This window comes from Octodon degus, unplaced genomic scaffold (assembly GCF_000260255.1).
Source record: "Octodon degus isolate 3935 unplaced genomic scaffold, OctDeg1.0 scaffold00295, whole genome shotgun sequence".
Taxonomy (NCBI): Eukaryota; Metazoa; Chordata; class Mammalia; order Rodentia; family Octodontidae; genus Octodon; species Octodon degus.
In genome coordinates this window covers 1,327,745-1,349,671 of record NW_004524871.1, presented here as the reverse complement: position 1 = coordinate 1,349,671, position 21,927 = coordinate 1,327,745, and the positions used below count along the sequence as shown (strand labels likewise).

The following is a 21,927-nucleotide window of genomic DNA, read 5'->3' as shown; positions in this document are numbered from 1 at the left end:
GCCAAAAAAAAAAAAAATAGGTAACCTTCTTATGTCCACGTCTATTAAGGAAACAGAATCCCGCTTAATTAGTGGGCTTCCACACAGGAAACACTAAGCCCCTCCAGTGAATTCTTCCAAACATTTACAGAAGAAATTACACCATTCTCCATAGTCCTTTCAGGAGACAGAAGTAGAGGAAATACTTCCAAACTCATTGACCCAGGCCAGGATGACCTAACACCCAGCCAGGAAAGCTGCCGCCACAAAGAAAAAGAGCAGCTAAGTCCCTGTGAACAGAGATGCAAATATCTTCAACTAGACATCAGCAGAAAACAGCCAATCACAAGCCCCCACCTCACAGGGCCCCAGCCATGAGCACCCACAGGAGACAGCAAGGGGCACTACACAGGCCACCACAGGCACCCAACGGTGCCTTGAAGCTAAGGGCACCTGGGACGTGCATGGGGGCAAAATCCTTCAAACACCTTGCACCCAATCAAGAAAACCCAGGAAGGAAAAAGCCAGCAACTCCAAGGTCTGTTTCCACAGCTGAGTAAGTATCAAGTCAGATGAAAGGCCTGGAAGCAGTCTATGCAGCATGTGGTCGGGCCCTGGGCTTGCCCCCATGAAGCTTGCAGCATCTGCTGGGGAGATGGCTCGGTAGAATAAGCACTTGCCTGGCAAGCGCAAGGCCCTGAGTTCAATCCCTGGTACCACTAAAAAAAAAAAAAAAAGAAGGTAGCACCAGTGATAACATGAAGGAACTAACAGGCTGCAGAGAGAGAAAACTTGTGGAGGTCCACCTGAGCAGCTCTCCTTGAAAGAAGAGTGACTGTCTCCATCTGGACTGAGCCTGACCCTATTTCCTGTGTACAGAGCTGGCTAGGACTTCTGTTTATCAACTGGCCTTAGGTAAATGTGGGCCACCCACCTAGCTCAGCTCACAGTGATCACCTACTTCCCACAATCCTCAGTCACTCCTCCTCAAGCCACTCCTCCACTGAATAAAAACCCGGTGAGGTCCTGGATCGCTCTCTTGGTTCTGGAAAGCCATCTTCATGGCTGGACTTAGAGCCCCTTGACTCCCTAATGATTGAAAATATAATCTAGTGTCTTTATTTTCACCGTGGGTTGCATTGTAAGTGGTAGATTGGGATCAACGTGATGGGATTCCAATAATGTAACTTTGGGATTATAAATATTGGCTTCTCGGACTGAGACAAGGTCCTGGAAGAGTCTCCTACAAAAACTAGCACATCTAAACCAACAGTGCATCCCAGGGACCACACACCCCGGCCAGGTCAGAGTCATCCCACCGAGAGTGGCAAAAGTGTCCAGGAAGAAAGAAAACATGTCCCATGCAAAAATGTGTGATCATTACATTTGAGAATTGTGACTTCCCAAGACACCTGAAAGTAGTCTCAGATAGAAATCTGTGCAACTTCTAGACAGGGAAGCCAAGAAGACGCTAAGAAACACTGCACAGAAGCGCAGAGTTCTGAGGATTTATTTCCAAGTGACAGTTGGAGCTCCAATTCTCAAGCGGGACAGAGGAGGCACCTTCCCAGACTTGGAAGGGTTCGGGTACTGTCCCTGTCTGAGACCAGAGACAGGCAGGCACAGAGACTCCAGTGTCCACTAGAGGAAGGAGACAGCTAAGGACAATGCTCGGGAAGAAGGGAGGCTCTGCTGACCTGGGACCCCCATCCTGGCCTACAGTGGAGATGTCAGGTCCAATTCAAGGCTGGTAGAGGGGAGGGTCTACCTCGGAGCCTCTTTCTGGGACTGGACCTACCTTTTGAGTTAAACAGCAACCCAAGGCCAGGCTGCCAAGGGTAGACACCAGGAGACAGGCAACTTCTACCCAGTGGGTCCCTGGGGCATGCCCATCCCTTGGTCGACCCCAACCCCAATTACTGTGCCCTAGACTGCAGATTTGGACGCCGGGACAGGTCTCCAGGGGCCACAAAACGTCAGCAACTCCGCCACCCAGCAGCCCGGCTAGAGGCTGAGCGAAGCCGGCCCGTTGGCGGTAGTCCTCCCTCAGGACACCCTCCTCCTGCCCTCAAGCGAAGCCTTGGACCCTCCCACCAAGCCCCTCTGGCACAGCCCTTCTCCTAGCCCTCCAGCTGCACAGCGCAGCCTGCCGCTCCTCGTGGGGGTCCTGCGCCAGTCTTTGTTGAGGCCATCGCGGGCTGGGTGAGATCCCCGCCGGTGACACGCGGGTGACAGGGAAGCGCCGCCGCGTGTCTGCGCGCCCCCAGCAGCCCGGCCCTCCCGTGCGCTGGGCGAAGCTGTGCACACTTCTGGCCCCCATTCGCGGGCAAGGAGAAAGCTAAGCACACTGATGGCGCGTGTCCTGTCACACCCTGCCCAGCAGCGCGACCTCGGTGTGCGGAGCGGGACGCAGAGCGGAGCGCGGGGTACAGGCCGCCAGGTCCGGCAGCTGGGACTGCGAAGCGTCCCAGGCCGGGGAGGGTGGTGCGGGGGTCGCGGCCGAGGGCCAGCTCTGGCCTGGAAGGCGGGAAGATGAGCGCTGTGGAGGAGCCGGGCGCCCTTGGGGAGCGGCGTGAAGCGGGAGAAGGCGGGACGTCTGGGCAGGGCGGCGGCCGGCAGGCTCGGGAAGGTTTCTTTCCTCGGCCAGTACAACGCAGACGCTCTGGCAGGGGCTGCTGAGCCCGACCAGACGCCCCGCCGCTCCGGTGCCTCCGCCCTGCCCGCACCTCCCCGCCCGCCCCGTGCCTCGGCCACGGGGACCGTTTGCGTCAGGCAAACTCTGGCCACCAAACTGCGCCCTCCACTCTGACAGGAGGGCGTGAGGGCCGCAGGCAAGCAGCGGGGACCCTCCCTCCCCCACTCTTCAGAGCAGTGATGCCCTTTTGAAGGAGGCGGGGACACCGCGGGCCCTCTCCGGAGGGCGAGGGCCTGGGCCCTCGTGCGCGTGTCCAGCACCTTCGCACCTTCGCTCCCGACACACACAGCTCTGGGCACAGGCCTAGAGCTGCGGCTTGAAGAGCTGCACACCCCGCCGCGGCTCAGGCTGGGCTGAGGCGCGCCCTGCTGCGTGGCAGCACAGCGGTTAAAACAGACTGTCTCTGGTAATCCTGTAGCCCACTCGAGATACAGTTTGAAAAAGTGTTTTGTACTGCCTTGCAAAACGAAACATATATATTCTGAGATTCAAGTTTGCTCTCTGCCACACATGTGCCTAAAGCAATGATACTTGGAAAGGAACGGGCGATTTCGCTGCCGGAGGGCGGAGGGAAACCTTGCCAAGGGCCAGGCGTGGAAAGCAGCCCAAGTGGCGGCAGCAGGAGTGCCCTCGAGCCAGGAGCAGCGGCCCCAACAGTGCGGGCAGCTCTGGCTGTAGTGACCTGGTGACAGCATGAGTTGTGCTGTTTGACACGTTGGCATCATGCATGAGTAGAAGCCGGTCGCTCCTGGCTCAGGAGGTGTCAGAGAATCTGCTCTGGCAGTACAGTTTGCTCGAGAATTTTTGTTGAAAGATATGACCTTATGCTAAAAGATTCTTATAGAAAGCAAGCTGAAGTAGACGTACACACTATGCTTGGAATCGTGGAACAATTTACAGCAATGAGAGATTCATACGTGAAAAATGGACAAGGCCTTGCTTTACTTTATTCCATGACAGCACAGTCCACATTTAGTGATTTACGAGATCTGAGAGAGCCCACTTTGGCAAGTGCAGGGGCCGGCGTTCGATGCCCGGTCCCACATACTGCACCAGCCCTGCCCCCAGGACCCACTGAACCTGCGACCCAGTCTGGGTGTGGTGGTGCAGGCCTGTAATCCCAGCATGGGGGAAGCTGAAAGTAGGGGGGTCACTACGAGTCAGGACTACGGAGAGAGACCCTGTACCAAATACATACAATGAAAAAACAAAGATCTGAGAGAACAGATTCTTCAAGTGAAAGAGGCTGATGGTGTTCCAATAAGAAATGTGACTTGGAAGATGAAAGAGCTGTGGGAAAGGGGGAAGGCGGAAATCTGGCAAGACGGTGGGACAGCAGTGCATAGTTAGGATCTTCTGCAAAAGCAAAAATTAGTGCCAGTGACACTTGCCAAGGCCTTGCGCAGCAAGTGAACAGAAGAACTCCAGCGCGGGGAGGCCTGAAGAAGGGCCTGGTGTCCGCTGCCTTAAGATACTAGAGGCAGTACGGCTGTGCGCCGGTGTGCACAAGGGCTGCCAGCCTTCCCACTTTGTTAAGCTTACCAGCACCTTAAATGGCCCTTCCTGGGTGGAGCGCTGCAGGAGGCGGATGCAGCCTACCCCGTCAGTTTGCACGCTATAATCACTTCCCCATGTGAGAGAGAGCTTTACTTACATAACAGCCCTAGCGTGCGCAGTTGGTAAAACCAGAGGCTCCATCTGGTATTGCTGCTGAGACATTCCTTCACCCGCCAATGTTGTACGTGTATGAAAATGGTGTACTGTACACCTTAGCACACCCCATACTTTGCATTGGAGAGTACAATAATGTAAATCCTAAAAGCATCACTATTGTAGCATAATAAAAGAAAGCCCAAAGAGCTCCTATCTAGACTACTCCAGATAACTTTGCTTCTTTGGAACCTGAATTTAGAATGCTCAAATAGCATGGTTTTTTTTTTTTTTTTTTTTTTTTTGTCTTTTAGAGATAAGATCTTGCTATGCAGTTCTGGCAGCCGTTGAGCTCACTTTGTAGCTCAGGCTGGTCTCTGACTCTCAGAGATCCTCCTGCCTCAGCCTCCCAAATTCTGGAATTACAGGAGTGCGCCACCACCCCCAGCTAATTTTTTTTAAAAAAAAACAAGGTCATTACCATTGTATTGCACAAAATAACTACTTTGATTAACACAGCTATGTAGAGCTATGTAGTTTTTATTATCCTGTGGAGATAGTGACCTTGTCTTTAAAATATAATAGTCTTTCCAGTATAACATCTTAGATTAAAGATGTTGCCTTTAAGGGTCAGCCAGACAGCTCAGCAGACAGCTCAGCTGGTTCAATCCCCAGCATGCCGTGCCAGTCCCGCCCCCAGGGCACACTGAGAAGTGACTAAGACTAGGCGTGGTGGCACAAGCCTGTAATCCCAGCACGTGGAAGGCTGAAAGCAGGAGGAGCACTAGGACTCTGTCATAGCTACTCTTCTCTCATTTCTGGGACAAATACCTGACACTCAAAATGAAGGAAGGAAAGGTTTATTTAACTGACAGCTACTGGAGGGTTCAGTCCATAGTGCGCTGGCTGCGGCGTGCGTCAAGCCTCTCTTCCTTTTGCGCGGACTCCGAGGACCAGTGCTCCACAGCGCAGATGGGAGCTCGCTCCTCCAAAGCGGCGCGGCAGCCAAAATCAAGCTCCTCTGAAGACTGAGACTTCTCCACGAAGTGGGGCTGGGCAGCAGGAAGTCAGGCAGGGCGGCTTCTTGCCTTTCTCAGTTCCTGGGCCCTGCCCACCTGCAGGGCTAGGCCCCCATGCTGAGATCTGCCTGACCTGATTCTGCCAAGTTGACACAATGTATCAACTAGCACAATCCACCCCTTGTCAACTTGGCAACTAGACATATACTTTTTTAAACCAATTTCCAGCTACACAGACATGCTTAAACATTTTATAACTTGAACATTGTATTAGAACCATGACATGTTACCCCTGGCCCTCCAAAGACTCATGCACAATCGTTTATGCAAAAGACATTTTAGTCCTTCTCTAAGAGTTGCCAAAGTCCTACCAGTTTCAGCAACACTGAAAAGTCCAAGTCCCAAGCCTCCAAGATCTAAGGCAACATCTTAGCTGTGAGCCCCTCTAAATGAAAAGTTAAACACTTGCAACATTCACAGGCACAAGATAAGCATCACCATTCCAAAAGGTATACACAGCAGGATACAAACAGTTGGGACCAAAACAAGTCCAAGGTCCAGAAGGGCAAATATTAAGTCCTGTACTTCCCTGTGGACCATTCAGAGTACCCTGTAATGGACTGTGAGCTCCAAAAGTCTTATGTGGCTCCTCCCCTGTGGCACTTCTGCAGGTAGCTCCTACAGCTTTTCTCTCAGGCCTGCTTTGCTCCCTTTTTGCGGCTTTTCTTAGACCATCCACATTCCTGGCTTTTTCAAACTTCTGAGGTTTCCACTGGATAGGCTTCTCATTCCCAGCTTCACACACTGCCCTCTCAGGGGCACACTGCCTGGCCTCCCAGGCCTTCTGAAATCTGAGTGGAAGTCTTCTGAACCTCAGAATGCCTGCATTCTGCATGCACCAACAACCAAAGCCACGTGGATGATGCCAAGGGCTGCTGCCAGCTGGAGCAGAAGCCAAGGGTTTCATCTCTCTTGGCTGTAGGGGTCGAGTGCGTGGATCGCTGAGCACTCGGACCCTGATTCTGAGAAACAAATTCTCTATGCCAGCTCCATTCTGCAATCTGGTGTGGCCACCGCCTCCATTCTGGAACGTGGGGTTCTGCGGCTTTCTCCTCAAAGCAAAGTCCCTCACCCTTGCCATTCTGAGGCTGCAAAGGGCAAGCACCTGCCACCTCCTGTGATGCCCTCGGGACATCTTTTCTACTCTCCTGTCCTTTTCAACAATGGAGATCCTCTCCGCTCTGTCTTCACAGTCCACAGCCTTCCTGGTGCTTCCTTTCTGGCCAAACTCACAACATTTTAAATCATCCTTTTGGGCTCTTTGCTCTTCATTCTTAACATAAATCTGGCTAAAAGCCCCCAACAGCAACCATGCCACTGCCCCAATATTTGGCTGTTTTGAAATTTCTTTTTCAAGATTAATTAGTCCACTGTGCTTAATTTCAGTCTCAGGCAAAGTCTCTGGACAGGAGCAAAATGCAGACAAACTTTTTGCCAACCCATAACACAAATCATCCGCAGTCCAACAACCAATGCTGACCTTCCCAGCAGAGACCTCCCCAGCCTGGTCCTTACAGTCAGGCTTCCTATCAGCATTCTGGTCTGAGCTCTGGCCAGAATCTCCCAAACAGAACAGCTGAAGCTGCTTCAGTGCTTCGCTTGTAGGCGACATCTCTGAACCTTTTGTATCTCTTCCCATAAACCAGTCCCAAAAGCTTGTAATCCACATTGTCAGGTATAGCCACAGCAATGACCCCACTCCTGGTACCAAATTCTGTCTTAGCTACTCTTCTCTCATTGCTGGGACAAATACCCAACACTCAAAATGAAGGAAGGAAGGGTTTCTTTAGCTCACAGTTATTGGAGGGTTCAGTCCGTATTCCGCCGGCTCCAAGGCAAACAACAGCAGTTCACGCGGCAGAAAACAATGAAGAGCAGAGAAGGAGCAGCAGCTGCGGCGACAGTCAAGCCTCTCTCTTCCTTCTGCACTGACCAGCGCTCCATAGTGAAGATCGGAGCTTCTCCAAAGTGGTGCAGCTGTGTAGGTCAAGCTCCTCCAAAGACTGAGACTTCACTGAAGCCGGGCAGGGCGGCAGGAAACCAGGCTAGGCACCTTTCTCAATTCCTGGGCCCTGCCCACCTGCGGAGCTTGGCCCCCTGCCCACCTGGGGGGCGAGGCCCCCATGCTGAGGTCTTTGGGAGCTGATTCAGCCAAGTTGACACAAGGTATCAACTAACACAGAGTCCAGTCTGTGTAGGGAGACCCTGCAGACCCTGTACCAAATAAATAAATAAACAAATAAGTTGCCTTTAATATCTGTTGGGAAGGAAATGTCCAGACTTTTCTAATTTCCTTATTACGTGTTTCCTTTTTTGTTTACACAGGGAGCAACGTTTATAGTTGTGTGTACAGGGAAGGTCTACAACAAGAAGTGCATGTTTTCAAAAAAAATTTTAATGACCTAATAATTTTTGTAAATCATTTTCAGGATTCTGCAGTGTAGATTCTTCCCGGGAATCCCTTGCTTGCTCATGCGTAAGTGCGTCAGCAATACCACATACACAGGCTTAGTATTCTGGCCTGTTAGTGATTGTTCCACCTGTGTGACGTTTTGGTGGGGCTGTTAAATGGTGCACGAGACTGTCGTGTGCATGTGGGAGTCATCTAGTCGTGTGTGACTGGCCACAGGGCCTCAGGTGCAGTAACTACTGCTGCGTTCTTTAACAATGCCTTATTGATCTATTTGCTTCAACACTTGGATGTAAAGATTATGTGTCTCTCCAACAGGGGGCCACAGTACCTAAATTGACCAACCTAATGTCACAACTACTTTGAGGTGGCCAAATAAATGTAAAGGAAAAGCCTTAATGAAAGTAGGACAATTTTGTATAACTTAGCATCAGTAGTTCAGTACATTCTGATTGTCACACAAGGGCTCGCATTATAATTATTTGCCACTTGAACATGCTTGGGTAATGTCTTAACAGTGATAGTAAATGGATATGGGTTTACGCTCTTTTAAAAACCACTTAGAAAGGGCACCTTTATGACAGCACAGGCCGGTGACATGTAAATAAAGTATCGGTACCACGTGGCACAGCACACACACTGGAGCTTGAGTGAATCTCAAAAACATAAGATTGAGTGAGAAAAGGAAAAGTTAACCACATTCAGTGACATGTCATTCAGCAGTGCAAACACTGACCCTGAGGCCAAGCGTGACACTGGCCAGAAGTGTTTTGCAGGAAGATCGAGTCAACAGTCACCATGGGCTTGGGAGAAGAAGGCAAATGGTATTTAACCAGCAGCGGAGCCCAGAGGAGTAATCTCCAAAGCCTGAGGTGCTGATTATAGAGAGTTTGTCTTCTTTATAAGGTAGTAAGCAGAAGTTACCAACAAAGCCACATAAGCTGAGCTGAAGGCCATGGTACAAGGGGCACCTTGTGGTGAGCATAGCCATACGTAGCAACATGGTTGTTAGCACATTCACAGAAGTTTTGGCTTGAGGACAAATCATGTGATTTAGCTGAGCTCAGTGAAGAGGACAATGGAGGAACCAGCCACCAGACCCAGGGCCTGCCCCGTTCCTGCCCACTCAAGGAAGGGAAACCTGGGAAGCCAACCCTTAATGATGTCGATGGCAACCGACTTCTCCTCCTTGACCAAGATGGCTTTGCTCCCCCTTCCCATGCCTGCGCTCGCTTGTGCTGTGCTCTTTAGTCTTGTTTTCAGGTTTCTTTCATTTTCTTCCTGGGCCTACATGTCCAGGGCTGAGCCACGCTCCCACAGTCAGCAGGGCCTGGTGACAGATCAGGCCTGACTGTGGAGGGCCACCTGAGCAGCTCTCCTTGAAAGAAGAGCGATTGTCTCCGTTTTGGCTGAGCCTGACCCTACGTCCTTGTGTTGATATGTACAGACTGGCTAGGACTTCTCTCTACCCTTTCCATTGGCCTTAAGCAGCGTACCCTGGTCTAGCCGAGGTGCTGGTGGTCGTTTCTGAAGACAGCATGCACGCTTCCCTGATAAGCCACACCTGCTGCTCTCCAGGAGGAGCCGGGTGGAGACAGGACCAAGAGCCAGTGCTCCACGCTGTCAGCTGGGATAGAGGCTATGGCTTCCTGGGGCTTCAAAGATCACAGGTCAGGGCTGAAGCACCAGATTCTCAAAACATTAGATGGTATCTCATTAGCATAATGCAAATAACTCTCTCTGCATATGGCAGAGGTAAATGCAGACCACCCACCTAGCCCAGCTGGCAGTAATCACCTACTTCCCTCAATTCTCTTCCTCAAGCCACGCCCCCTTCTCACTGAATAAAACCCGGGTGTGGCCCTGGGTCAGTCTCTGTTCCAGAAAGCCATCTTTCCCATAATTATAAATATGTTTCGGTGTCTTTATTTTTGCCATGGATTGCACTGGGAGTGTTAGATTGGAATTAACATGGTGGGATTCCGATAATGTATTCTTGGGATTATAAATATTGACTTCTAAGACAGAAAGAAGAACGGAGAAGGGGACCCCTACACCAAGAGACTCCCCAGCCCAGGAGGTTGTCCTGAAGGGACCCAGGCCCTGCCAGCTGCCAGGCTAGACACCATGCAGCCCAGGCCACTACTCCAGCTCACATCACAGCGGCCACCACACAAGAGGCCTGAGGCAGGACCACCCATGCTTGTCACCCCCTAATCCTTGACCACAGAAACTTGGTGAGATGATAAATGTGTGTCACTGTTTTAAACATCTGACCTCTCAGGTCATTCACTTTACAACAATAAAAAGCAGACTTTGGAATAGGGAAGTGGGCTGCAGCTGTAACAAACACCTACAACACGGGAGAAGCTGCGTAATCTCTGATCCTAAACGTCCCCCAGGCCCGTTTGTAGAAAGCTTGGTGTCAGGCCTGTGTGACTAGGGGAGGGACCGGAGCCCTAGGAGGGACCCTGGGAGGAAGCGCTGTTTCAGGGCGTGGCCTCCAGGGGGCATGGGGCTGCACCCCTTCCTCCTCCCTGCTTTCTGCCTGCCTGAGGAGAGCAGCTTCCTCCCGCCCACTCCCTCAGCAGAGGCCCACAGCAGTGCACAACTGCCAGTCAACTGAAATTTTTGAAACTCTAGGCCAAAATAAAACTCTCCTCCTTCAAGCTGACCATCTCAGATGTTTTGTCACAGCAACAGAGAACTGACGCTCACACTGTGGCCTTGCCAACGAAGAGAAGGGGTGTGGACTTTCGGAAGCGTCACCAAAAGCCTTGGGGATGAGGTGCTGGCCCACCGCCGGGTGCACTGAGATGGCAATTGAGATTGGGCATGGGGGTGTGCGCCTGTAATCCCAGCACTCCGGAGGCTGCAAGGAGGAGGATCACTAAGAGTCCGATCTGTGTAGTGAGACCCTGTAGACCCTGTAGACCCGGCACTAAATACATTTAAAAAAAAAAGCCTTGGGGACTTTGAAGAGACTTTGGGCCAAATCTTGGTGACAGCTGGTGCCCCGAGAGGGTGCTGTGTGGCTGAGGGGAGACCAAGGAAGCACCCACAGATCCTGGACGGTATGCTGGGTGGTGCTGCTGCCCCTTCCTGCTGCTCATGGGGCTGTGCGGGACAGCGGGAAAGTCCCCGCCTGCCTTGCCGGTGGCAGGCTCTCACTCTGAGGCCTGGCCTTCAGGCCAGGATGAGCCCTGTGGACCCACAGCCGCCGGCAGGCCTCCGTCCAGTGGGTGCCTGCCCTCCATGGGGTCCGCCTCAAGTCCCTGCAGCTGCCCAAGGTGGAGGAAGAGACTTGAGAATGTGACTTTTGTCCAGGAGAAGTCCTTTGAGAGAAGAGGCTCCAGAGACTGTAAGAGAATTGCACTGGCAGGAACAGCGTCAGCGTGGGCGGAAAGGGGCAACAGCAGCAAGGGACAGCGGGCTCTGACCCCGCCAGTCCACGGAGATCACAGCTATGAGCGCCACCGAGGGCTGCAGCAAGGAGGCGGGGCAAGGCCTAGCAGAGGCTGCGAGATTCACTGCATACAGACCTCGGGATGGCTGAGGCCAGGGTCCTGGACAGCCCTGGTGGCCGACCCCCGGCCCGTTCTCTGCACAGCACTGGACATGTGGGCGGGGTTTGTCTGCCAGCCCGCCACTCCCAGATGAGAAGCGGACCAAGGGTGCTGGTGACGTTCATTTAGGTCATTGAGCCTGCATTTCCAGAGATGATTCTTTTGCAGGGCGGGACTTAGCATTGGGGGGGGGGGGCAGGCTGCTGGTGGCTATCAGCAACACCACAGTGTGTGGAGGTCGAACAGGAAAGACACTTTACCTGCCCTCAGCTCTGCTGGACCGTACGTTCTTGGCGTAACCATGAGCCCAGGCTGGCAGCCCCCGGAAATGCACGCACAGAGGGACCCCCGGCAGCCCGCCCTGTTGCCAGCTCCACAGCAAGACACCGACATTCCTATGCTCAGCATGCCCTTGCAGGTGGTGTGCTGTGGTAGGCACACAAAACCTGAATGCAGGGTGTTGTGCACGCAACGATGGTCAGAAGCCAGGTTGTCTGAAAGCAACTTGGTGCCAACCAAGTCCCCAGCAGCCTTGGGAGCTGTCCCCTGGGCCCATCTGCTCAGTGTGTGTGCAGTAATAAGGAGCTGTTTGTGACAGCAACAAGTGTGGGCATCATCTTTCTGCAGGGAAAAACTAACAAAGTTCAGGAGGGACTCTTACAGAGGAAGTGGGTGCCCAAGGGGGCGAACACAGCACAGAGACAGTACCAGGTCCTGGGGAGCTGCCTGCCTTCCATGCAGGATCCACATTCCCTTCACAAAGGGCCTCAGCCTATAGGCAACTTGCAGGACAAAAAACGCAATGGGAGGCCGGTGAGATAGCTCAGGGGTCTACAGCGCCTGCTTCGACAAGCCTAGGCAAGAGCAGGGACTGCAGTGTGATCCCACGTAGGTGCCACCCCCCGCATCAGCTCCACCCGCAAAGCAAGCTGAGCTAGCTCACGTTTGGGGTTTAGGATCAAGATGCATAAACTGGCTGCCCGGACACAGTGCACTCCGCGGCTGAACCCGTGAGGGCGGCTACCCCCGAGCACACGCACTGAGAGTTAAGGAGTCCCTGCCAGACCTCACACAGTCTCTCACCTTGCCTGTGACTTCATGTGGAGGAGACTTTCCAGGCCTTCTGAGCAGGAGTTGCAGAGCATTTGCCCTGTGGGGTCTCCTCAGCTCATCCTCCAAATCCCTTAAAGAACCACAGCCAACAGTGGTGGCTGGGATGTTTATGTGTATTTTCCAAACAAAAACAGGACTCCCAATGAACACTAGAATACGCAACCAGCTGCTACCAAGAGAAAAACAGAAATACGATCTTTATTCATTCTATATTGTAAGATTGACCATCATAAAGAAAATAAATGCATTCCTAATCTCACTTCATTCACTGGGAGCTTCCACCACCTCAGGGCTCAGGGACACCCTTGGGCAGCTCCTATAATCCCAGACCAGTTCAAGAAACTCAGGCTTTCCTCAGTTTCCCCTAAATAACCCCAAGAGCATTGATGAGCAAGGTAGGGGAGGACACTGAGGCATCCACCCTGGACATTTTCTGTGTCAAGGCTGAGGGAAGATAGTGTTACCTCGTGTGGCTGGCAAAGCTCTTCACAGGACAGATGCTTACTCATTCTGTTCCCACTGGGGCGACACTCGGTCATTTGCCCGTCAGAGGCACAGGGAACCGAGGACGGTGCTCCAAAGCCCTGCCCAGCCACAAGTTAAGAGCTGCGAAAGGCAAAAAGCCGGATGCACGAGCCAAAGTCCTTGCTGGGAAGGAGGGAGGGAGGGACCTTGTGAAGGATCTCAGACCTAGGAAATGCACCAGGGAGGAGATACGGGCTGGAGGGGTGGGAGGGGCAGGACACAGAGGTGCGGTAGAGCAGGACACAGGGGCTGACAGGTCAGGCTCTGCCCTCATTTCCGTTAGCACCTCCATGTGCACTGCACCATCCAGCAGTCAGAAGTCAAGGTCAGGAGCAAGGACATGGCCTGGACCTCGCCACACTAGGAGTCCTCACAGGGCTGCTCAGGCCTTGAGTGGTGAGGGTACCCCAGGCCACACTGATCCCTCTCACTCTGCAAAGTTTTTGCAAGGTTTTAGACCACTAACAATAACCCACACTTTAAAAAAAATTAAAAAGAAACAAACTTAAAATCCTCCTAAGCATAAGAGGAGGCTTCCAGTCCCAACTTTGATGTTTGCTCCCAGAATCCTTCAGTTTTCCTGCTTTATCCTTAATTCTCTCAGCTCTAGCATCAGCTCTAGCATCAGCTCCGCCCCATCCCTATGAGCACAGCCAGAGCCAAAGGGGAATCCTGAAGGGCCTCTTGGCTGACAGAGCTCTGCAGCTTTATCCCTCCAAGGACAGCCGAGTCCTCTGCAGGCACAATCTGCTGTTCAGCCTCCTCAGCACAGCCACGGAGCACAACCTGAGAGGACTGGCATTCTATGTTCAGCGTTTCTCACTGGTTGGTTCAGGTGCTGGCGGTTGTGGCCCACGGCCAGGAAAAGCAAGTCAGAAAAGCAGGAGGGCAGGCCAGCCGGAAGCCTGTCTATTACCTGTTGCTTAAGGGACCCTGAGGGTGCCCACCCACCTCCATTATTTAGGAAAAAAAGAAGTTTAAGAGTATGAGTTCCAAGTACCTTTGTCAAATAACTGGGCCAACATCACAGAATTGACAGAGAGCTGGGGCATAGCTTAGCAGTGTGTAAGGACCCATTTGAAACACCATCTTCCTCAGAGCTCCTGCTGCTCTGGTCCCCTCTCGATCAGCACCCCCCGAACCTCTGGGGAGAGCTCGAAGGCCAAAGCTTGGATTGTCAGCTTCTTGGTCCCTACCCAGGAGGCAGCAAGAGTGAATCAATCTTCCATCTGAGAACCACTCTGATAGTTAAAGAGACTTCATTTTCTTTTTAACTCCACTGTAGAAGGTACTTAAACTGTATAGGTGAACTCATTACTCACCCCTTTTCCTCTTAGTTAACTATAAAACCCACAAAGGAGAACAAATCACTAGCCTAAGAAACAGTTAAAACCAACTGCAGGTAAGCTAAAATTTAACCATACTAAACCCCTGGGAAATGCAAACTTTGTGACATTTTGGTAAAATTCCAAAATGAGGTAATGTAGTTACCATGTTTATTTATTTATTTATTTATTTATTTATTTATTTATTTATTTTGTATTTTGGGGAAGGGTCTGCAGGATGTTCAGGGTCTACTAGATCAGACTCATAATGATCTGCCTGTTTACAGCCTCCCAAGAGCTGGGATTACAGGTGCGCACCACCACGCCCAGTCTCAATTGCCATCTCAGGGTGCCCTGAGGGCAGGGCCAGCACAGCAGGCCCAGGGATCAAACCTCCAGCCCCTTTGTCTGCTTAAGCAGGTGCTTTATCCAGTGAGCTACCATGGTTGGCTGAACCTACCATGGTTATTTATAAAGGTATGAAAAACCTAGTACAAAGTTCTCTGGTTGTTAACATTCCCTGTCAGCAATAAAAGCCACGTTTTTCCCCATTTGTCTTAGTTACTCTTCTCTCATTGCTGGGACAAATGCCCGACACCCAAATTAAAGGAAGGAAAGGTTTATTTAGCTCACAGTTGCTGGAGGTTTCAGTGCATACTCAGCTGGCTCCAAGGCAGAGCAGCACATGGCAGAAGGCAGCCTTACATGGCAGCAGCAAAGAGCAAGAGCAAAGGGAGGGGCAGCAGCAGCTCAAGCAGCTGGCTTCTCTTCCCACTTTACATTGTAATGCAAATTACCTGCCCCAGGGCAGGGGCAGCATCCACACCAACAATAACCACAAACTCCAGAAGCTGCCCCAAGACTGATGAGGCTTTGGGGGACACCTAGACACAAACCATAACACCATTCTTTGTCTCTTGTGAGTGTTTACCTTGCTGAATTTCAGTGCAACAGCTCCTCCCATCTGGACAGCTCTGCTGTTAGAACCTGACTGAGTTCCTGGTTTGTCTGTTTGTCTGCTGAGAGCAAGCTTTCCCCAGGTTGCCCCCCACTCCCTTAAGGAATCCTTCAGAGCTGCTTCAGCAATGGTTAAATGAGCCCCGACGTTGAGCCCCAACCATGTGAGCCACTGCAATCGTGCACAAGGCAGGCACGTGCTGGACAAGAGACGCTCAGGCTCCTGAGTCCTACAGCTGATCTGCCATAGAGCTGAGCGGGGTCAGGGAGATGCGGACTCCAGAGCCAGCTCTGCAGCTGCTATTTCCTGTTGCCTCCCTACACAGCTTCTGTTAGGCAGTTGCTCTTCTGCCCGTGGATCCTATCCCTGGATGCCTCGCCCTAAGGCGAACCTCCACAGCCCAATGCAAATTTCTCACCGATATCAGAAGGAAATGGCTCATCCATCCACTAGCCTGGTTGAACTCAATAGGGAAAAAGCACCCAATAAATGTAGCAGCATCCGAGTTCACTCACACCTAATCAATAAGAATTGACAGCATCTTGCCTTATTATTAGCATATCTAAAGGTCTTGTAGAATAAAGACTAGCCTACTTATGCTCCCCACCATATTTTGAAAGATTAATTTATTCTGATACTTAGGAGTAGACCAGCCCCCATTCATAGGCACTGAGAAGGACCAGAACATGGAAAGAAAGGCCCTGGTTGCCCTAGACAGTCCCCTGCCCACTTGCTAGTAGAAACCACTGTCTGTCCTCAAAATCACTTCAGTTGAAGATTTTTATCAAGGCTTTCTTCATCTGCTTCAAATCTATCACAGAGAAATGTGAGCTGGGCAGACTTTACCAAGGAGAGCGTGAGGAGGAAAGGCCAGCTGGAGCCATGCAGAGGAGCTGCCCTCAGACTGAGGCTGGTGCTCAATTGCAGATGAATCCGGGCAAGAATAGAGGCACTGTCTGGAAGCTGCAGGTGGACCAAGAGGAGCCCATCATGGGAACATGGAAGCCAAACATGCGGTCCAGACAGCACTGGTGCTGAGGGACCCCCAGGCCAGGAGGTGAAAATGCTGAATCCTGGACAGCCCACCTAGATGCTGCAGCCTAGGAAAGCTGAAGTCGCCTCAAGCTGGAGATGGATGACAGGGGCCTGAGCCTGGCAGAGGCAGGGAAGGTATAAAGAACACAGAGCCAGCATGCTGCACCCACCAGGCATGGGTCAGACCCCACCAGCCCCAAGAGGTGACACAAGGTAGCCACAGGGCTGGTGAAAGGTGTCTGAGGTGGGACAACCTCCGGGCAGGCAACTTTGTCCTGAGGAAAAAGGAGTCTGGAAAGGAGACAAGCCCTCAGGAAGAGGGAACCAGCAAGCAGCATCCCCCACACACACACCGCTGCACATGGACTGGGAAACTGAGGAGTCTCAGAAGACCCCCATGGGGCTCTCTGGGAGCCCCAGGACTCTCCCATCTCAAGCTTTGTGGAGAACACCTAGGAGCCAAGCAAGCAACCCCACAGGGCAGTCATGGCCCCTGGCCCAGCTGAGGCCTCGAAAGGTGTGGCCTCTCCTTTCCTCATTTTAGGCCAGCAGGAGAAGGGATGGGGCTCTGAAGGTGCCAAGAGGGTTAGAGGCTGCAATCAGGGCCAGGGTCATCCACAATGCACCAGAAGCAGCCAGTAACTGCCTCAGGTTTTAGTGCAGCCTACCAACTGCCACCAACGGCTGCCATTCTAAACTGTCTGAAACTGTCAGCAACTCCTCGCCCTCCAGCACCTTCCTCCTCATGATCTCAATCCACAGCCTAGAAGCAGCCCGGCTTAGCGCTCTGGGCTGAGGCCTGGCAGTCACCTAGATGGTGGGGTTTCCGGTTTCTCCACTCATGTGTGGGCACCTATCAGGACGTTCAGCACACAGGTGAGGCTGGCACAGTGCCATGCATCAGGCAGTGCGCTCTGCCCCACCCACCAGAGTACCCAGTGGTGCCACAAGATGTTCTCAAGTCCATACCTGGCAGCCACCAATCCGCCTAGCTCCAAGACGGTGATGTTCAGGATTGAAGGCAAATGCATTGTCTCAGATTGTATGCAGTCAACGCAGTGGGTGGTGATGCACTCCTGCTTGTCCCATGGCGCACTGGACTGTGACAGGCACACCCGGCCGCAGCACTGTCCTCCTGCAGGTGACTTCATTATCCACACAGTGGACTGTGCACAGCAGAAATTCTCGAAAGCTGTGCCCTTTCTTCTCGCTCTCCGGGCCTCCTTGCTCAGTAGAGATCCCAGCTCGCCAGCTGTGCAGCCGTCTTGCCCGTTGCACAAGATACCCGGGAGCCGCTGGAGCAGCGGCCTCTGTCCCTAGGAGTTGCAGCTCTGTGGCCGTTCACTCTGTGAAACACCGTCTAGGATGTGAGCACTCCGAATTCTTTCGAAAATTCTGAATCTCTCTTCCCTGAACCTCACTGATGCTTGTTGCTCGAAGCCAGAGCTTTGAGGCCTTTACCGTCCAGTTGTCACAAGATTTCCAAGAAGCTAGACAGACCCGGAGGGACTTTCGGGAGGACTTCAGGGGAGCCCCATCCTAGCCACTAGAGATGCTCAAAGCTGGGCGGGGCCCTGAACCAAGGGGAGGTCCTCTTTTATAGGGCTTGTGACATCAAGCAAGTGGAAGCACAGAAGCAAAGCAAGGGTGCTGGGATAAAAGGAGCTAAAATAAAGACACGCAGAGTGACTGCCGGGGACGTGGGACGAGGAATGGGAAAACCGGACTGCCATAGCAGAGGCAGTAACCCAGAGCACGCGGGACTCCTCAAGGACATCCTGTTCTGGGCAGAGCTTCCTTCATTAGTCACAGTGGAAGGTGTGTCCACTGTCATTTTAGTTTGTGGAACCCCAATCATTCAACAGCGTCTTGGCATAGGTGCCAAGTAGGAAGTATTTATACGGTGCTCTAGCACCTTCATGTGAGATATACCCAACTTTTCCCAATCTGCAGTCCGCAAGGAGCCTGCACCAGGGCACCAAAGCAGCATTTATCTAGTTCCTTACGCAAGCAATTTAAGTCTGAAAGAGAACAAGCATGACTGGCTTGGTGCAGCAAAAACCAAAGCTCCACATGGTGAGCAACCCAAGCTGCAGAAAATCTTGTCCCATACTCACACCTAGTAGAATCCAAAGATGAGGTGCACCAGAAGCCCTCGGATGGGAGGATGAGGTGTTGAAGACCCACACTCTGGTTCCAGGGGTTCCCGGGTTTCCATACCACCTACTGGGACAGACTCACGGGCACTGGCCGCAAACAAAGACACAAGGACACTCCATGCAAGCAAAGGAGGGGCTCAAACAAAGGCCTGCTGCTCCGCCTTCGGTCTTTACTTTCACATATATTGAGTCTTTTCATACTATTTTATTTTTTAAATTTTTTTTATTTTTTTGCAGAACCAGGGATTGAGCTCAGGTCTTTGCACTTGCCAGGGAAGCGCTTATTCCACTGAGCCATTTCCCCGGCCCCAATACTATTGAGGCTTTAGGTTACTTTTGGTTAACAAAACAAAATCTTATCCTGTGAGCCTAAGATTAATCCTGCTAGGCATCTGGGAGCAAGGACACAAAAACAGGATGTCCTTGAGGAGTTGCACGTATTCTTGGTTACTCCCTCTGCTGTTGCAGCCCCGTTTTCCCATTCCTCAGCCCACATGCCCTGCAGGTCATTCCAGCCATCTTTAACTCCTTCTCATCCCAACGCAAGGGCAGTTGGTCATCCCAGCAGGGAGCCCCACCTCAGCCTTGAAGGCAGCATGTGCTGTGCGCCTTGGGGTGTTGGGACGTGGGGGCTTGTTAATCACCACATCTGTTAGCTTTATTGGTGTCAGTACCCAGGGTCGCCCCTCCAAGGGAGGAGATTCCCATGAGAGAACACATGAGGTGTGTCCTGCTCTAGAGGACGCACAGGGCCTGGCAAGATAGCACAGGGCTGTGCTCTTGAGGAGAGGCTGCCCGCAGAGTTGTTCCCCTGAGCTGGGAGGATCTTACAAAGAGAGAGAAAGCTGGGTCTCACACTGGGTGCAGAGCCCTAGACATTGGGTTCCTCCCTTGTGGGGTGTATGTTTACAAGTAGTAAACATAGGAGTGGGAGAATATTCATTTTTTCTTAAGTGATGAAAAGCTGCTGTGAGTCTCATGAGTTAGAATACAGGAGAAATCATAATACGAGTATAACGAACCCGATATCCCCAGTTCAGTTACAGAGACTGCTGTGCGGCTGTGGGGCTAGCGTCTGGTCGGCGGCATCATCACCGATCAATAGAAATGATGGAATTCCTACTTCTTTCCACCCAATAAAATTTGAAATAGATTATTTGCTGTAAGTGGTACTATTGTCATGATGAGAAAAAGGAGTAGGTATTTAAAGAATTTGTCAATGTGTGGGCCAGAGTGTGCATATAAGGAAAAGTTTCCACGCCTGGAGGCCAGTCTTGGAGCAGAGCAGAAGCGGCCAGCGGCTTGGAAGGAAAGGGCGGGCCAAGACACCAACCTGGGGTCTCAGGAACAGAGAAGGCCTGGAGGGTGGCACAGGCCTCAGGACAGGGGCTGTGGAGGCAGCAGAGGCGGGTGTGGGGAGCAGCAGGACGGGAGGCTGGCGCTGCTTCCCAGTACAAAGGTGGGCACTGTGGCTCATGAGAACAGAGGGACAGGCTACAGGCTGCTTTACAAGATCACTGAAGCCACTCCTGGTGGAAGGGGGAAGTTGTGCGGGTGAGGCTTGTGCAGAAGGCCAAGGGCCAGACGCCTGGGAAGGTCTGCATGGCGCCCAGGTGGAGGCAACAGCTGGCATGCTCTGCGCAGCGCAGTCTGGCCACACACAGTCTCCAGGCTAAGGTGGAACTAGAGAAGCTGCAGGCTGCACTGGGCAGCCTGGATTCACTCTGCTCATGGAAGAGGAGGCGGCCACCTCTGCCCTGCCACTGTGCCTTTGATGTCCAGACAGTGGCTCTCGTGACAGTCCCATGTGTGGCAAGTCCAGGGATCCACAGGAGGCAGACCTCTGTAACAGACCATGGCAAAACACAGGAGAAGAGCCACTCCAGGAGGGAAAGGGTTATTTCAGCTCAGGACTGCAGGGGTCTTAGTACCTAGCAGGTGGCTCCCTGGGTCCCAGGTCCGGTAGAGGAGAGCCACTCACCTCACAGAGGACGGAAGGAGAGAGCCTGCCTGCTCCAGTGGCCTCCTCCTCCTCTGGCCTTCGCTCTGCTGGAGCTCCCCACCTGGACACTGCCACCCCCATTCGAGGCCTGTTTCCCCTCAGTCCCCCCACCAAGCATCTCTGGAAAATGGCTCAGCAGCACACCCAGGACCCGCACTAGTGACTCCTAAGCCTCTCTGCCCAGTTAAGTTGCCAGTCAAATTTAACCATCACACGGGCACTGCCAATGGCAATCTTTATTTTTAAATCAAGCCACAATAGGATATGCATTTTGATAAAAACAGCATCTTTGTATTTGGTGATCCAAACTGCACGCGGAATTAGTGGGTACGTCTCCACTTTAGTCTGTATTTCAGAACTGACAGAGGATAGTTTGCCTCTGCTATCTCCCCAAATCCCATCAGACTGAAATAAACCTAAAAAGAAAAAGGAGGGAAAAAGGAAGCAGAAACCATACTTTGGAAGCAGGAACACAGAAGGCTCCGTCCTGGTGGAGAAGCCTGTGTTGAAATGAGAAATATGCCTGGCCCTCCCCAGCGCAGCCCCAGACTCAGGACAGGGTGGCTGGGGTAGGTAGACAGAGGCGGGATTGTGGGGCTGCACCACTTTTTAAAAAGCCAGCCACAGTGATGCCGAGACACCCGCCGTCCGCGTGAGGCCAGCCGTGCTCCGTGTCCTGTGCACATGTTCTGCGAGCGACGGCGCTCTGGGTCTGACTTCCAGTTCCACGAGAGTTGAATGGGTCGCAGCAGCTGCCATCACTGCAGGGACAACTGTGAGCAGATACCTAGCTTGTAAAAGATTCTATGTTAAAGATCATAACAGTAAATCTGTGATAAACCTTCACATAAAGACAACCGCAAAGTAATCCACGCTTTTGACATGGAGGCCTTGGGAGAGAAAGCAGTGGCCTGCCGTTGCTGGAAGTCTAAGAAGTTCCCACTCTGTGACGAGTCTCACCCAAAACACAGTGGGGAGACTGAAGACAGCGTGAGACCCGTGATCATCAAAGGAACTTAATCAGACACTGTGGGGGCTGCAAGAGAGCTCTTTGTGATGTTACCTGATTGTTTAATCAGACTGGCTACCACTTTTGGCTCCTTCACCCCCAGATTCTAGCTGTGGTGTGCTGCAAACCTCAGCTTTTCTGTTCATGGTGTTTGCCTTATTTGTTGAAGCATCGTGGTGCACATTTGTTTAAACAGAAAAAAAAAGAAAGGCAAAACCAATTTCAGGACTTGTGGGTTATTTTAGTCTTGACAAGATCCATTTCTTTACATTTAAAATAATGACATGAGAAACAGTTGTATCTTTATGTTAACATTAAGTTATTCTCAAAAGACAAGGCAGGTGGCATTACTATTCCTGACTTGAAATTATACTACAAGGCTACTGTGATAAAATCAGCATGGTATTGGCATCAAAATAGAC

The 21,927-nt window shown here is 52.0% G+C and overlaps 2 pseudogenes; both read left to right on the top strand.

Annotated features, from left to right (window-relative positions):
- The first annotated feature begins 3,397 nt into the window (after positions 1-3,397).
- Positions 3,398-4,152, top strand: LOC105741107 (annotated as a pseudogene).
- A 7,528-nt stretch (positions 4,153-11,680) lies between these two features.
- LOC101581660 lies at positions 11,681-21,516 on the top strand (annotated as a pseudogene).
- Positions 21,517-21,927: the final 411 nt, after the last annotated feature.